The 11,815-nt window shown below is 40.3% G+C and overlaps 1 non-coding gene across 1 annotated transcript; it reads right to left on the bottom strand.

The window, feature by feature from the left end:
* Nucleotides 1-5,236: 5,236 nt before the first annotated feature.
* Nucleotides 5,237-5,343, bottom strand: LOC118486917. Its single transcript, XR_004880084.1, has one exon. It is a non-coding gene; the product is annotated as a small nucleolar RNA R71 (small nucleolar RNA).
* Nucleotides 5,344-11,815: the final 6,472 nt, after the last annotated feature.

Below are 11,815 nucleotides of genomic sequence, written 5' to 3'. Positions count from 1 at the left end.
GCCCTTTATTTTAGTAACAAAGCTCGGTTTTTCTTCTGAATTCCTTATAAAAAATTGATGATAATGAAGCCAAAAGAAATAAACAAACAAGTTTATCAAAAAGAAATTTGTTTGAAGAATTGCTTCATCAAAATAAAAAGTTACAAAAATAAAAAGTCTTACAAAAACCGATGCTTTTTACGCCTTTCGCCCTTTTCTACTAACCACTAACCCAACCACCTACCTTTAACCCAAGCCTAACCCTTCACCCCAAAAGTCCTCTTGATATTTACAAAGGTATATAGTTAAAAAGGAGGAGGATTGATTGCTTGGCAAGCTTATGGTAGGAGTAAGTTCCATGCCGCTCTCGAGTGATTCACTAAAATACATCTTCGGCCGAGTGTTGAGTGATCCCCCGTGAGTTATGTGAACTTGTATATAAATGGAATTTTAAAAAGGCATGTTATGCCCTAATAAGTAATTTATCTTATGTAGTGTTTTAAATAAATCATGATGAATAGGATTATAAATAAATAAAAATAAAACTTAATAAAGAATCTTGGAAATCTCGACACTCTATGACAAGCCCAAAACCTTCTCTTCTACCCATTCCATTTGGGAGTGTAAAGCCACATTATAAAGAGTTTTGCTTGAGGACAAGCAAAGATTCAAGTGTGGGGGTATTTGATGTGCGCAAAATGCAACATATAAATTACATCAATTGTAGCATAAAACTAACCCTTTTTAGTACTAATGTTAGAAAAAGTCTGTTTTTGTCTTCATTTTGTATTTTCAGGATTAAGTGAGCTCAAATGAACAAAAGAAGCAAAAAGGCAGCTAAATCTAACACAAATACAAGAAAAGGAACAAAGGTGGCATGCCCGACCCCCCGACAGCATCTTCCCAAGCAAAAACAAGAGAATAGAAGGCTGAATATGCCCCGTGCTCAATGAGCACGGGGGCGTGCCCAAGTGTCTGCAGAAAAGACAAAGTTGTAGAAGCTTCTATCGCCCACCACGGGGGCGTGTCTAGCGGACACGGGGCCGTGGTCAACTCTAAGATTCGCAGAATCTGGGGAAATCTTGATAGTACAGATACGCTTCTGCACACGGGGTCGTGCCTAGCGGACACGGGGGTGTGGTCAACTAATGCAGACAAACTGCAATTAATGAAGAAAGAGAAAATGGGTGGACACGGGGTCGTGCCCAATGGACACGGGGCCGTGTCCGGGCTTCTGTGCAGGCTATAAATAGCGGTGCTTGGCTCATTTGCAAACTATCTCTTGGCACACCACATCTCTCACATTTCACCCACTCAACACCACCATCACAACCCACATCCACCACCATCATCCATCATCCATCATACAGTGTGTGAGTAGTCTCGGGATCCAAGATTGATCATAAGAGTTCTTGACAATCAAAGGCCATGTTTGCCTAAGTCTCTTACATCACATGGTGAAGACAAGTGTCTAGTGTAATACTTTTTATTTTTAATCTTTTTGCACTTTTTATTTCGTTATGTATTAATGACTTTAATAACTAGTTTCTTATGTTGAAGGTGAATCTTCCTTATCATTTGTCCGTGGTGTCTTGGCATTATTCTACTGTCTATATAAAATAAAAGATTTTCACCATTCATATCTCCACGGTCTATATGGAGATATGTTGGCTACATGGTCGGGGGTTAAGGGAATGGTTTGGTAAGAGTCTTGCCTTGTTCATTGTATAGATCCTGCAAGGACCTGGGTCAAATTTAGTAGGACCTCCTTCAATACCCACTGGTATTGGATGGCGGGGGTCCAAACTCTTTGATCCCCTCATATGTAAACCACTATTAAAACTTTAACACGACTACTTAGGACTGTATCCCTGCTGACTCATACTACTTAGCCGAGGGTAACATCACCTTCAAAAGAGGGCCCTACCACATTACGCATTAATAACTTAATTAATTATCTTTCAATAAACCAACCCTTTAGGATTGTATCCTTGCTGACTCAAACTACTGGGTTGAGGGTAACGTCACCTTTAAAAGAGGGGCCTACTACAATAACTAAGATAATCTCTTAATAAGTGCAAAAGTGCGGAAATAATCAAAGGTTACACTAAACACTAGTCGGATCCAAGTGATTCATCTTATCTATTTGTTTTAACTTTTATTTTGATTTTCAGCATTTTTAGTTTTTATTTTCTAGTTTAAAACATTTTTCTGAACTTTTGATTTGATTAGACGATGAGGATAAACCGGTATTAAAAGCTCTTGTGTCCTTGGACGACCTCGGTATCTTGCCAACACTATACTACGCTCAAGATCGGTGCACTTGCCATATGTGTGTTTGGTGTTAGTAAATATTGTGTTTTATAAATTTAAAACTTGACTAACGTGTAAAAAGGGCTAAAAATATACTTAAAAATATATCACACCACACACGCATCAATATACAGTCAAGAAAATCAAGAGCAATGGAGATATATATGCGGATTAGACAACAAAAAGTAAACGCTCAAAAAATGGCTACAAATTAAGGGATGTGTTTAGTGACGACATCAGATTCCGAATTTATGGAGAAAAGTCTGGTGGCAAAAAAAGCTGCATCCAGGAGGTTGTCAATTGTTTTCGCTCGACGAATCCATTCTTGGGTGGTTGGTTTGGCCCTTGTTCCTGTAACTTGATGTGTGTAAATTGCAACATATAAATTACATCAAATGAGGCATAAAACTAACCCTTTTTAAGTACTAATGTTGGAAAAAGAGTGTTTTTGTCTTCCTTTTGTATTTTCAGGATTAAATGAGCTCAAATTCACAAAAGAAGCAAAGAGACAGCTAAATCTAACATAAATACAAGAAAAGGAACATAAGTGGATTGCCCGACCCCTCAACAGCATCCTCCCAAGCAAAATAGAGAAGGCAGAAGACTGAACACGCCCCGTGCTCAGCCAGCACGGGGCCGTGCCCAAGAAGCAGCAGAAAAGACAAACCTATAGAAGCTTCTATTGCCCACCACGGGGCCGTGCCCAGTGAACACGGGGGCGTGGCGAAAGTACAGTAGGCGGATTAATTGTAATTGCGAATTACAATTAATGAAGAGAGAGAGTGTCAGACAGGCACGGGGCCGTGCCCAGCGGACACGGGGCCGTGCCCAGCCTTCTGTTCAGCCTATAAATAGGAGTGCTTGGTTTCATTGCAACTCATCCCTTGGCACACCACCTCTCTCACACTTCATCCACCATCTACCACCATCACAACACCATCATCCACCACCATCATCCATTGTCCATGATAGAGTGTGTGAGTCGTCTCGGGATCCAAGATTGATCGTAAGAGTTCTTGACAATCAAGGCCATGGTTGCCTAAGTCTCTTACATGACTTGGTGAAGACAAGTGTTTAGTATAATACTTTTTATTTTTAATCTTTTGCACTTTTTATTTGGTTTTGTATTAATCACTTTAATAACTAGTTGCTTATGTTGAAGGTGATCTTTCCTTATCGTTTGTCCGTGGTGTCTTGGCATTATTTTACTGTCTATATAAAATAAAAGATTTTCACCATTCATATCTCCACTGTCTATATGGAGATATGTTGGCTACCTGGTCGGGGGTTAAGGGAACGGTTTGGTAAGGGTCTTGCCCTTGTTCAGCGTTTAGAGGTCCTGCAAGGGACCTGGGTCAAATTTAGTAGGATCTCCTTCAATGCCCATAGGTATTGGATGGCGGGGATCCAAACTCTTTGACCCCCTCATAAGTTAACTACTATTAATACTATAACCCGGCTATTTAGGACTGTATCCCTGCTGACTCAGACTACTTAGTCGAGGGTAACGTCACCTCCAAAAGAGGGGCCTACCATAATTTGCATTAATAACTTAATTCATTATCTTTCAATAATCTGACCCTTTAGGGTTGTATCCTTGCTGACTCAAACTACTGGGTTGAGGGTAACGTCGCCTTCAAAAGAGGGGCCTACTACAATAACTAAGATAATCTCTTAAACAAGTGCAAAAGTGCGAAAATAATCAAAGGTTATACTAATACACGAGTCGGATCCAAGTGATTCATCTTGTGTATCTGTTTTTATTTTTATTTTATTTTCAGCATTTAGTTAGTTTTTATTTTCTTAGTTTAAAAATCTTTTCTAACATTTTGATTTGGTTAGACGTTGAGGATAAACCGGTACTAAAAGCTCTTGTGTCCTTGGACGACCTCGGTATCTTACCAACACTATACTACGTCCACGATGGGTGCACTTGCCCATATGTGTGTTTAGTGTTAGTAAATATCGTGTTTTATAAATTTAAAACTTGGCTAAAAGTGTAAAAAGGGCTTAAATACACATCTAAATTATATTATACCTAACGCACATCAAGTTTTTGGCGCCGTTGCCGGGGACACAAGGATTTTAAGAAAGTTAGGAATCAACGACCTAATCATATTTTTATTTTTCTTTTTAATTCTTTAGGATTTTCTTAGTTTTTCAGCTTCTGCAGAGCTCAGCACGGGCCGTGCCTGGTCGGACACGGGCCGTGCCCAGCGTTGTTACTGGCAGTTTTTAGTTTTCCAAGTTACAGAAGGCTGACCACGGGGCCGTGTGGGTGCAACACGGGGCCGTGTCCAACTCTCCAGTAACTGGGATCTCTAAAACAATCACTGTAACTCCGACCACGGGCCGTGTTAACTGAGCATTGGGCCGTGGTGAACCTTCTGACCAGCATTCTTTTTTGTTTTTATTGCAGGACTTGGAACCAGACGCCACCCCTACGTAGTGTATGAGCTCCAGTTCTAATAAGTACATAAAAGAACCTCTAGAAGAACCCGAACGCTTTCTCAGAAAAAGACTAAAAGCCAAAAACCAAGAGAAGGTTTCGGGAAATCCACTTCCAATGGCGGATCAACGTACTCTCATGGATTATCTACGACCCACCGTAGGTAACCTCGGCGCCGCTATCAATGCACCGAATGTTGAAACCAATAACTTCGAACTTCGGCCGCATTTGATACAAATGCTCCAAAACTCCGCAACCTTCCATGGGCTTGCGGACGAGGATCCCCATCTACATATTACTAATTTCTTAGAAATATGTGATACCTTTCGGATCAATGGAGCATCAAATGACGCCATCCGCATTCGAATGTTTCCTTTCTCACTAAAAGACCGAGCAAAAGCTTGGCTTAACGCCCTCCCAGCTGGATCGGTAAACACCTGGGATGAACTAGCCCAAAAATTTCTATATAAGTATTTCCCTCCCGCTAAAACGGCTAAATTAATGACTGAAATTAATACATATTCACAAGAGGACGGGGAATCCTTATATGAAACTTGGGAAAGGTTCAAGGAGCTATTGCGAAAGTGTCCACATCATGGCCTTGCGATATGGCAACAAGTATCCACTTTCTATAATGGGTCACAAGGCAGACACTTGACTCTAGCTCCGGGGGACTTTTAGGTAATCGCCGCCCGCATGAAATATATAACCAAATTGAGGAAATTGCCCAAACCAATTTCCAGTGGCACACTCCCCGAGGCAATAAATCTATTGCACCGGGCGCCCCTAAGGTTGATGAAAACACTTCTTTACAAGCCCAAATCGAGGCCCTTTCTTCAAAAATAAAAAAATTGGAAATGACAAAAACGGTCTCGGTTATGGCTTGTGAAGGGTGTGGTGGGCCACATGAAAATTGAAGTTGTATGAAAGAAACAGACGATCAACAAGAGTCGGTAAGCTACATTGACAATAGACCTAGGCCGTCAGGTCCTCCAACGGGCACTTACAACCAAGGATGGTGGAATCATCCTAACCTTGGTTGGAGAGAACCCGACAATAGTAGTAACCAACAAAACCAACGAACAAACTTTCAACAACCAAGAAATGAGTCACAAAATTTCACTCAACAACAAGGTAGACGAGAAAGGCTTGAAGATACTGTATCTCTCCTCGTCTCCGACACTGAAAAGAAAAACTCGGAAAGGTTTCTACAATTAGAATCAAATTTTAGAAATCAACAAGCTAGTATTCAAAACATAGAAAAACAATTAAGTCAACTAGCCAAAAATTTTTCCGAGAGACCACCAGGCGCATTACAAAGCAATACCGAAACAAACACAAAAGCGCAAGTTCATCTCATCACGTTACGAAACCGCACCGTGGGGCCTGCGAAAGCGCCACCGCCGACAGAGGAGACTATACCACCGCCTCTGCAAGAGAAGGACTCCCCTCCATCATCAGAGCCTACCAAAGCTCCTCGAGTTCCGTACCCCGGTAGGTTAATTCATCAAAAGACCAATGAGCAATTCGCAAAATTCGAAAGTCTACTAAAACAATTGCATGTCAACATTCCTTTTATTGATGTCCTAACCCAAATGCCTAAATATTCTAAGTTCATGAGGGACTTCCTCACTCATAAAAGGAAAATTGAAACGTTGCAATTAGTTAACTTAGGCAAAGAATGCTCTGCCCTCGTACTCAACAAACTCCCCCAAAAGAAAATCGATCCCGGAAGCTTCACAATTCCTTGCTCGATCGGGGACTCCCCCGTTCGTAATGCACTAGCCGACCTTGGGGCTAGCATTAACCTCATGCCCTCATCAATGTTCAAAAGACTCGGCCTAGGAACAACGAGTCCTACAAAAATGAGCATACAACTTGCTGATCGATCCGTCAAATTCCCACAAGGTGTCATCGAAAATGTCCTAGTAAAGGTAAACAAATTTGTCTACCCGGCTGACTTTGTTATACTTGATATGGAAGAAGACACCGAAGTCCCCCTCATACTAGGGAGACCTCTAGCCACCGCACAAGCAGTGGTAGACATGAATAACGGAACGCTCACCTTAAAGTACGGAGATGATGAAGTAAAGTTCAGGGTTGGGAAGAGAATAGAGGACGATGACCCGGTCAACTACATGAAGGTTATTGATTCGAGTTTGGATGCTGCTCTCCGACGGTGCAACATGGGATGCAAAACATCCCACTCAGAAAATATATAACCTCACTTTGGGTCTAGCCAAGGACCCTTATAAACGTGGCGCACCACGGAGGCATTCCGCGGAACTATCCTTAGTTTAGTTTAATCTTTTAGTTTTAATTTGCAGAAATAAAACACACTCATGGTGGTAAAGGATGATAAGGGAAACGAGAAACATGGCCCCATGCACAAGAACAAGGCCACACGTCGACGATTTCTCCGTTACAGTAGGTTCAACACGGGCCGTGCCCAGCCAACACGACCCCGTGCTGAACCCCCTGCAAGAAAATGCCCAGTTCAGGTAACTGGACACGGGCCGTGTTCACCAGACACGCCCCCGTGTCCAGGCTTCTGTTTCTTTTTCTTAATTATCGTTACTGGAACCTGAACACGGGGCCGTGCCCGGTCCCCTCGGGGCCGTGTCCAGGCTGCCAGTAACATAATTTTTTGCTTTTAAACACCATGTTACACATTCAGTCAACCTAAAAATTTATTTTTGGGACACATTGAGGACAATGTGTAATTTAAGTGGGGGGGGGGATGTTAAAACCTTGAAATTTTGCAAGTCCAAATAACAAGCCTTACACAAAACTCTATTGGAACCGCTAATCACCCCAATTTTTTTCAAAAAAAAAAAAATTTCATTTTTTTTACTTGTCTAAAGTTTAAGTTGGGAATTCTAAGATTAATAAGGTTATATTTTTGCAAGTTTACAACCGATAGCGTCGTGATAAAAAGAACTAACATAAGAAAATTATGAAACGGCATGACAAGCTTAGTTAAAATTCGATTATATATACTTGATCACATAGAAAAACCCATTCCCACAAAAAGTGAGTTTTGAGCCTTTATTGAGCATACAAATACACATCTTTAGACTAAATGCTCATTTTTCGTTTCTTGTGTGAATAGCCGCTTGGTTCTTACGACTCTAGAACTTGCCACGACGATTCATTCCCGGTCCTTACCAACTTAAACCCAAGAAAGTAAATGATGGAGGCATTAGGACTAACCCTTTTTCTTTCAAAACCATTATTTTTATTTTTCTTTTCACCTACCCAAAAACTCCCCCTAGTTAACCCCTTTGAGCCTAAACCTTTCATTTCTTTACCCTAAAACCCTTTTACCCACCAAAACCCTTTTTATTTTTACCCTTTATTTTAGTAACAAGCTCGGTTTTCGTGTGTCTGAAAAAAAAATATGATAAAGTTAGAAATAAACAAACAAAGCTCTTAAAACAAAAGCTTGTTTGAAGAAATACTTCATTAAGAATAAAAAGTCCTAAAACAAAATGTTTTACGAAAACCGACGCTTTTTACGCTTTTCGCCCTTTTCTACTAACCACTAACCCAACTACCCACCTTTAGCCCAAGTCTTTACCCAAAAAGTCCTCTTGATATTTACAAAGGTAACAAGTTAAAAAGGAGGAGGATTGATTGCTTGGCAAGCCTATGGTAGGGATAAGTTCCACGCCGCTCTCGAGTGATTCACTAAAAATACACCTTCGGCCAAGTGTGAGTGATTTCTCCCGTGAGGTATGTGAACTTGTATATAAATGGAATTTTAAAAGGCATGCTATGCCCAAATAAGTAATTTCTCCTATGAAACGTTCTAAATAAATCATAACGAATAGGATTGTAAATAAATAAAAATAAAACCAAAAAGATCTTGGATTCCCGACACTCTATGACAAGCCAAAACCTTCTCTTCTACCCATTCCATTTGGGAGTGTAAGCCACGTATTAAAGAGTTTTGCTTGAGGACAAGCAAAAATTCAAGTGTGGGGGTATTTGATGTGTGTAAAATACAACATGTAAATTACATCAAATGAGGCATAAAACTAACCCTTTTTAAGTACTAATGTTGGAAAAAGAGTGTTTTTGTCTTCCTTTTGTATTTTCAGGATTAAATGAGCTCAAATTCACAAAAGAAGCAAAAAGACAGCTAAATCTAACATAAATACAAGAAAAGGAACATAAGTGGATTGCCCGACCCCTCAACAGCATCCTCCCAAGCAAAATAGAGAAGGCAGAAGACTGAACACGCCCCGTGCTCAGCCAGCACGGGGCCGTGCCCAATGAACACGGGGGCGTGGCAAAAGTACAGCAGGCGCATTAATTGTAATTGCGAATTACAATTAATGAAGAGAGAGAGAGTGTCAGACAGGCACGGGACGTGCCCAGCGGACACGGGGCCGTGCCCAGCCTTCTGTTCAGCCTATAAATAGGAGTGCTTGGTTTCATTGCAACTCATCCCTTGGCACACCACCTCTCTCACACTTCATCCACCACCCACAACCATTACAACACCATCATCCACCACCATCATCCATTGTCCATCATAGAGTGTGTGAGTCGTCTCAGGATCCAAGATTGATCGTAAGAGTTCTTGACAATCAAGGCCATGGTTGCCTAAGTCTCTTACATCACTTGGTGAAGACAAGTGTTTAGTATAATACTTTTTATTTTTAATCTTTTGCAATTTTTATTTGGTTTTGTATTAATGACTTTAATAACTAGTTGCTTATGTTGAAGGTGATCTTTCCTTATCGTTTGTCCGTGGTGTCTTGGCATTATTTTACTGTATATATAAAATAAAAGATTTTCACCATTCATATCTCCACGGTCTATATGGAGGTATGTTGGCTACCTGGTCGGGGGTTAAGGGAACGGTTTGGTAAGGGTCTTGCCCTTGTTCAGCGTTTAGAGGTCCTGCAAGGGACCTGTGTCAAATTTAGTAGGATCTCCTTCAATGCCCATAGGTATTGGATGGCGGGGATCCAAACTCTTTGACCCCCTCATAAGTTAACTACTATTAATACTATAACCCGGCTATTTAGGACTGTATCCCTGCTGACTCAGACTACTTAGTCGAGGGTAACGTCACCTCCAAAAGAGGGGCCTACCATAATTTGCATTAATAACTTAATTCATTATCTTTCAATAATCCGACCCTTTAGGATTGTATCCTTGCTGACTCAAACTACTGGGTTGAGGGTAATGTCACCTTCAAAAGAGGGGCCTACTACAATAACTAAGATAATATCTTAAACAAGTGCAAAAGTGCGAAAATAATCAAAGGTTATACTAATACACGAGTCGGATCCAAGTGATTCATCTTATCTATCTGTTTTTATTTTTATTTTATTTTCAGCATTTAGTTAGTTTTTATTTTCTTAGTTTAAAAATCTTTTCTAACATTTTGATTTAGTTAGACGTTGAGGATAAACCGGTACTAAAAGCTCTTGTGTCCTTGGACGACCTCGATATCTTACCAACACTATACTACGTCCACGATGGGTGCACTTGCCCATATGTGTGTTTAGTGTTAGTAAATATCGTGTTTTATAAATTTAAAACTTGGCTAAAAGTGTAAAAAGGGCATAAATATACATCTAAATTATATTACACCTAACGCACATCAAACTCGAATCCTAGCCCGGTATATCCCATTTTAGTTTTACACCATTGTGAACCTTACGCCTTTTTTACTCTCTGATCGAGGTTCCCGGCATTGAAAAATCTTCGTAAACTAAATCACACATGTATATGTTTACATTTAAGAGATATACAATCAAGAAAATCAAGAGCAATGGTGATATATATGTGGATTAGACACCAAAAAATGAACACTCAAAAAATGGCTACAATTTAAGGAATGTGTTAAGTGACGGCATCAGATTCCTAATTGATGGAGATAGGCCTAGTGGCAAGAAAAGCTGCTTCCAGGAGGTTGTCAAGTGTTTTCGCTCGACGATTCCATTCTTGGGTGGTTGGTTTGGCACTTGTTCCTATCACTCGAATCCTAGGCCGGTATATCCCATTTTAGTTTTACACCATTATGAACCTTACGCCTTTTTTACTCTCTGATCGAGGTTCTCGGTATTGAAAAATTTTTCTAAACTTAATTACACGTGTATATGTTGACATTTAAGAGATATATAGTCAAGAAAATCAAGAGCAATTGTGATATATATGCGGATTAGACACCAAAAAACAAACATTCAAAAATGGCTACAATTCAAGGAAGGTGTTTAGTGACGACATCAGATTCCTAATTGATGGAGAAAGGTCTGGTGGCAAGAGAAGCAGCTTCCAGGAGGTAGTCAAGTGTTTTCGCTCGACGATTCCATTCTTGGGTGGTTGGTTTGGCCCTTATTCCTATAACTCGAATCCTTGCCCAGTATATCCCATTTTAGTTTTACACCAATGTGAACCAAACGCCTTTTTTACTCTCTGATCGAGGTTCTCGGCATTGAAAAATCTTCGTAAACTAAATCACACTTGTATATGTTGACATTTAAGAGATATACAGTCAAGAAAATCAAGAGCAATGGTGATATATATGCGGATTAGACACCAAAAAATAAACACTCAAAAAATAGCAACAATTTAAGGAATGTGTTTGGTGACGGCATCAGATTCCTAATTGATGGAGAAAGGTCTGGTGGCACGAAAAGCTACTTCCAGGAGGTTGTTAAGTGTTTTCGCTCGACGATTCCATTCTTGGGTGGCTGGTTTGGCCCTTGTTCCTGTAACTCGGATCCTTGCCCGGTATATCCCATTTTAGTTTTACACCATTGTGAACCTTACGCCTTTTTTACTCTCTGATCGAGGTTCTCGACATTGAAAAATCTTCGTAAACTAAATCAGAGGTGTATATGTTGGCATTTAAAAGATATACAGTCAAGAAAATCAAGAGCAACGGTGATATATATGCGGATTAGACACCAAAAAATAAACACTCAAAAAATGGCTACAATTTAAGGAATGTATTTGGTGACGGCATCAGATTCCTAATTGATGGAGAAAGGTCTGGTGGCAAGAAAAGCTGCTTCCAGGAGGTTGTCAAGTGTTTTCGCTCAACGATTCCAT

This window comes from Helianthus annuus, chromosome 14 (genome assembly GCF_002127325.2).
Source record: "Helianthus annuus cultivar XRQ/B chromosome 14, HanXRQr2.0-SUNRISE, whole genome shotgun sequence".
NCBI lineage: Eukaryota > Viridiplantae > Streptophyta > Magnoliopsida > Asterales > Asteraceae > Helianthus > Helianthus annuus.
The sequence above is the reverse complement of the archived record's forward strand: the minus strand, read 5'-3'. Positions and strand labels throughout refer to the sequence as shown.